The following is a 6,000-nucleotide window of genomic DNA, read 5'->3' on the forward strand; positions in this document are numbered from 1 at the left end:
ATGAAAAATAAACAGTTTCTAAAAACAAATAGTGCTGGAACACCTGGATATTTAGGTGCAAAAATTTTTTTTTAATTTTTAAAAATTTATTTAAGAGCCATATCTTACACTGCATACAAAAATTACCTCAATGTGGGTCAAAAACTAAAATGTGAAATGTAAAACTATTAGACTTTTCTAAGAAAACAAAGGAGAAATCTTAATGAACTTGGGTTGGGAAAATGGAGCGAGCACACGTGAACTTTTGTGAAGAGGGCAGGTGTCCGGAGAAGGCAGGACCAAGGGCTCAGAGAGGGGAGCCCAGCACCCAGGAGAGTGACTCCTTGCCCTTGAGACCTACCAAGGAACTTGCAACTGGATTGTAAGTTGCCTGACTGGGTTTCCGAATTGCCCCGGCCCCCAGACTACCTCAGGCCCCCTGTCTTGCCCCTTTCTAAACAGGAATATCTGGAGCAGGCATCCTGTGTGTTTCATGGTTGTATGTTGACGGGCAAGGGGGCATAAGGAGCTGATCTGAAGGAACGACCCCTGAGGACGCTCTTCCCTCCTGGACTGGGCTTGGATGGCGAGACTCTGGGCTCCAAGCTGCCTCTGTGATGGAATGAGACTCTTGGGGGCCCTTGACAAGTGGGTGAGAGTGTCCTGTGTGTGCGAGGACTATAATAATTTGTGGCCAGAGGGTGGACTATAGTGGTTTGAAAGGTATGTCAACAGATTTTGTGAGACACCTCCCGTCAAGAGGTGGAGCTTCGTTTCTCTCCCCTTTCGTGCGGAATAGACTGTGTGAACCCTTCTGATGAAGAGAAGATGACAGAATGGATGAGATCTCATGTCCAAGATCAGGTTATAAAAAGACAGTGGTTCCTGTCTTGAGTGAGAGTTCTCTCTCTCTCTCTCTCATTGCTCACTCTGAGGAAGCCAGCTGCCATATCATCAGGACACGCAAGCAGCCAATGGAATGGAGAAGCCAGAGCAGGAAGAATGCAGCCAGGCCAGCTGCCAGCCACTGCGTGAGCAACCTCGGAAGCAGCTTTGTCTGCATCCACCTAACAGCACCAATGAGTGACCTTAGAAACAGGTCATAACCTGGTCAGACCTTGCGAAGGCCGCATCCCTGACCGACGCCGGCTTGACTTCAGCCTCATGACCCTGGGCCAGAAGCACCCAGCTAAGCGGCTTCCAGATTGCCCAGGAACTGAGAGCAAATGTTTGTTATTTTAAGACTCGAAGTTTGGAATCAGCCATAGATAACTAATATGGATAGCTACCTTGTAACTTCTCATTTTGTGACTTTTATCTCTTTGGTTCCTTCTCACTACCGTGAAGCTATGAAACAGGGAGAATAAGAGAATACAGGGCTGGTTTAAATATATATATATATATATATATATATATATATATATATATATATATATCTCCATGTAGTATTGGCAGAAGTATAGACATATAGGAAAACAAAACAGAATAGAGGGTCTAAAAATAGTTCTGCATAAAACAGCCGATTGATTTTTGACAGACGTGCGAAGTCAGTTCCATGGCGCTCTCTGTATTGGTTTTCTATTGCTGCTATAAAATAGTGCCACGAACTTAGTGGCTTAAGAACAAATCAAATTTATTATCTTACAGCTCTGGCAGTCCGAAGTCGGAACACGGGTCTTACGGGCTAAAGTCAAGGTATTTTTCTAAAGGGTCTACGGGAGAACCAGGCCCTCGCCTTGCCCAGCTTCCAGGGAAAACCTGCTTCCCTTGGCTCCAGTCTCTTCCGGCCATGACGTCACTCCAACCCCGGCCTGTCCCCGGGGGATTCTGCAGGGTGGGGGGGGGCGGGGAATTCTCCATTTCCTGTCCCCGTCGGATTCTGCCTCTCCTGCCTCGCCCTTATAAGGGTCCCTGGAATTACAGTGGGCCCTCCTGGATGGCCTTTTCAGAAAGCGATGGTGAAAGAATTGGACATTTACCTGAGGGGGGGAGAACCTTGATCACACCTTAACCAAACCAAATAAAGTCAAAATGGATCATAAACCAAAATGTAGAAGGTAAACCTCTTAAACTTTCAAAAGAAAAGGTAGAAGAAATCTTTGCGAACGTGGATCAAAGAAATCAGTTTTAGGGACTACATCAAAAGCACAATCCATTGAAAAGTTAGACTGTCAAAATTAGAAACTTCTTCTCTGCACAGACACAAGCAAGAGAATGAAAAGGCACACCACACACTGGGGAAAATATGTGCAAATGTGACACACAGGGCTTGTCTCCAGAACATGTAAAGAGCTCTCAAAATGCAGAAATAAGAATATACACAGCATCACTTTTGAAATAGGACCAGATTTAAACAATCGCCTCACTAAATAAGACAGATAGCAGATGAGCACGTGAAGAGATGCTCAACACCATGAGTCATTAGGCAAGTGCTAATAAAACTAAAATGAAATACTACTGTTAAAGACTACATTTCACTGAGTAAATACTAAGGATCTTATTGGCTTTATTCAGTGATTGGCGAATCAGGCATCTTCCCACCTAGAAACTAAACAAAAGGGAGTTCCCTCCAGCTGCAGGAAAACAAAAGTTTTTATAGGCAGAAAGGGAGTGGGAAAGGGAAATTTCTAGCCAGAGAGGGAATAGTTTCAGGCTTAGGTCTCCTCCTTGGAGGGGTGGAAGGGGTCTTTGGGGATTACCTCACTGCTGCTGACCAGGAGATTCCCGACTGACCAGTTAAAATTACATTCCCGGGGGAGGCTGAGACTGTGATTGGGTTAGGTATTCAGTCTTGGCTTTCTGGCATGAGGCTCCGTGCAAGCGACTCCACTTCAGGCCTGTTGCTTCTTTTTTAACCCTATGTAGCTATCAGTGTGACAAAACACACACACACACCCCACAGGAGGTGAGCACTCAGAGTAACTAAAACTTGTACATCTTGTTGTGGGTGTGCAAAACAGGACAGCCACGTTGGAAAACTCCTCGGCAGTTTCTTTTGAAGTTAAACACACACTTCCATATCACCTAGTTACCCCCCTTCTCAATATTTACCCAAATGTAATGAAAATATATGTTCACAGGAAAAAACTGTATTGAATGTTTATTGCTTTTATTCAGAGTCACCAAAACCTGGGAACAACCCAAATATCCCTCCACTGGGGAATGATTGAAAAACAAAACAGACTGTGATACATCCATGTAACGGACAACTATTCTGCAATGAAAGTGGGACAAACTGCCCTGGCTGGTGTGGCTCCGTGGATTGAATGTCAGCTTGGAAATTCTGGGCACATGCCTGGGTTGCAGGCCAGGTCCCCGACGGGGGGGGGGGGGGCACACAAGAGGCAACCACACATTAGTGTTTCTCTCCCCCTCTTTCTCCTTTCCTTCCCCTCTAAAAATAAACAAATAAAATCTTTTGAAAAAGGGAACAAAGTATTGAACTACACAACAACACAGGTGAATCTCAAATGCATTATGCTAAGTGAAAGAAGCCAGACTCCAAAGTGTATGATTCCATTCATGTCACGTTCTGGAAGAGGCAAAATTATAGGGACAGAAAACAGTGGTTGCCAAGGGTTAAGAGTGGATCAAGGGCTTGACTACAAAGAGAATCTTTTTTGAGGGGGCTGGGGTGGTGGCTCTCATCTGTGTCTTCACTGTGGTGTTGGTTACAAGGACTCCATGCACTTGTCAAAATTCGTAGACTGACTGCCAATCTAAATGGGGTATGTGTGTGAATTTTTATTAAATGCAAACATTTTAAACACATTTTATAAAAAATGAAAAAGATATAGGAGGTCAGTGCCCCTGGTTCCCCTCATGTTAGGGAATGGGTTCCATGGATGATCACATGGATGGATGGATGATGGGTGGACGGACAAACAGACAGATGAATGGATGGTTGGGTGTCTGCCTGCCCACCTTCTTACTTACTTATGGCTCAGATTTCTAGGTTGCCCGGATGATATTACTCAGACCTTCCAGGTAGGAGTGCCTGTGTCTCTTCTGTACATCACCTTCAGTGTAAGCAGCTGAGGGTTAAATGAGACGTCAAATATGAACATTCTTTTTAAATTCAAAGGATACTAAAATGCAAGCTATGCTACTGCGGAAGGAAGAAACCAGTCTAGATACTCACTTACTCTGCAACAATGTTGAGACTCCTCCTGGAAGGCCAGAAAACAAACAGCACAGGTCTAAAAGAATCCAAAGGAAGCCCCCCCCCCCCCCCCCCCCCCCCCCCGTCCGAAGAAGCGATACAAACACAGCCAGTGCAGTGAACCCCGTGCAGCACAAGCCACTGCTAATGACCGCCCTTGACATGTGCCCTTCCTAATTCACTGCCTGACCAAATGCTTCCGGGGGGGTTGGAAACAGGGTGGAACCAGTCTCAGCGTTTTCCTGACAAGGAACATGAAACCCAGAGAGAAGAGGAGACTTCTGACAGCGAGTTGTTGGTGCAGTTAGGGTCCCCAGCCTTGTGGTAGGATGTTCCACTTCTACTGCCTTTTTAAGTGGTGTGCAGAATGGTCCTTTCAACTTCTCAAAACAGTTCTTCTGACTTCTCAGTAGCTAACCCAAATAACCAGACGGGCAGATTACTGAAACGGGCCAAAGAGTCCAGAGACGTAAAAAGGGGGAAACAATTTAATGTTCCTAAAGAGGAAAACATCTGTCCAAAGAAAACTTTTAAATTTAACTGAGAATTCGAAATGGGTTTGTTTTTTTTTTCCTACAATCTGCTGGGAGGACTTGATTTCTCTCTCCCCTCCCATGCAAGAGAACAATGATACAATTGTGGGTTATTTTGCTTGGCTGTGTCTCAGCCTTTAAGCATGAGCCATTCTCTGCCTTTAAATATGAGCCAACCTGTGCTATGATCCGAAGAATTTTTTTTAATATAAATTCCAAAGAGAGAAGGGGATTAGTGAACTTTAAGGCTTTAATCCACAGATCTAAGGATTGGTTTTTCCGAAGTTCAAAAAGAGGAAAGACCACTCTTCAGGAAATTCATCCTGCAATTTTGTATTCCTGGGTCTGAGAAAAGGGGAGTTCCAGAGAGAAGCCGCTGGGCTGTGTGGATGTTTCTTTCTGAATGAAGCCTAACATTCAAGTTGATTTCTGTAGGCTGAAACTACTGAAGAAACAAAACTGCCAGAAGCAAAGGCCAAAAAGCAGTAAATAAAGAGATCCTACTCTCCACTCCAGAGAGTGCAGGAGTTTGTGTTTGTTTTTTTTTAATTATATTAAAGGAGGAAAAAAAATTGCAAGTATCTCTGGACAGGTAAAAAGCTCATTTTTGTGAGAACTCTATTCCAAATAGCAATGAGGTTGCGAACCTCACAGGACTAAATAAAGCAAAGGGGCTTCGACCCTGCTCCCCACAAGGCTCCCACTCATACTGGGACAGAAGCCGAAAGAAAGGAAATAATCCTGGAGGTTCGTCTTGCTGCAAAGGGGGTGCCTTTATTTACAGACACCATGCCCTTCTTACAGCTGAACTGTTTACTTTCTGACAAGCAAATTTAGGATGATCGTACACCCGAGTTTCCTAGCAGGCACTATACAGTAAATTATTTCTGACTATAAAAGCATGCCCGATTGACACGCAGAGCAGAGCCCTGTGAGTACCCCAACGTCAAGAGGCACTGTTTCGGTTCTGATAGCCTTCCCATGAGCATGTGTGGACATTGCTCATGTTTTAAAGAGACTTCTGAAAAGAGTTCGTACACTGGCAGATGTCAGACAGAATATTTTCTCTTAGTCTCCAGGTCAAGTAGTCTGCTTACGGCAAATTCCACCCAACGAGCGTTTGGGGGTGGGAGACGGAGGAGCTGTGGCATCGCGGCATTTGGGGCCCAGGGGACTTGAGTGGGCATTTGGCTTTGCCCCCTGCTTGTCACGTGGCCAACTGTCTCTCGGAGCCCAGGGCTTTTCTCTGAAAACGTGATTGGCAGCGCCCACTTCACGGAGCTGTTGCAAGGCTCAGAGAAGGTATTTGGGGCTGTGCTTGGTAAA

The sequence above is a fragment of the Artibeus jamaicensis genome, unplaced genomic scaffold (assembly GCF_021234435.1).
Source record: "Artibeus jamaicensis isolate MK-2021 breed Jamaican fruit bat unplaced genomic scaffold, CSHL_Jam_final contig_519, whole genome shotgun sequence".
In the NCBI taxonomy this organism is placed as follows: domain Eukaryota; kingdom Metazoa; phylum Chordata; class Mammalia; order Chiroptera; family Phyllostomidae; genus Artibeus; species Artibeus jamaicensis.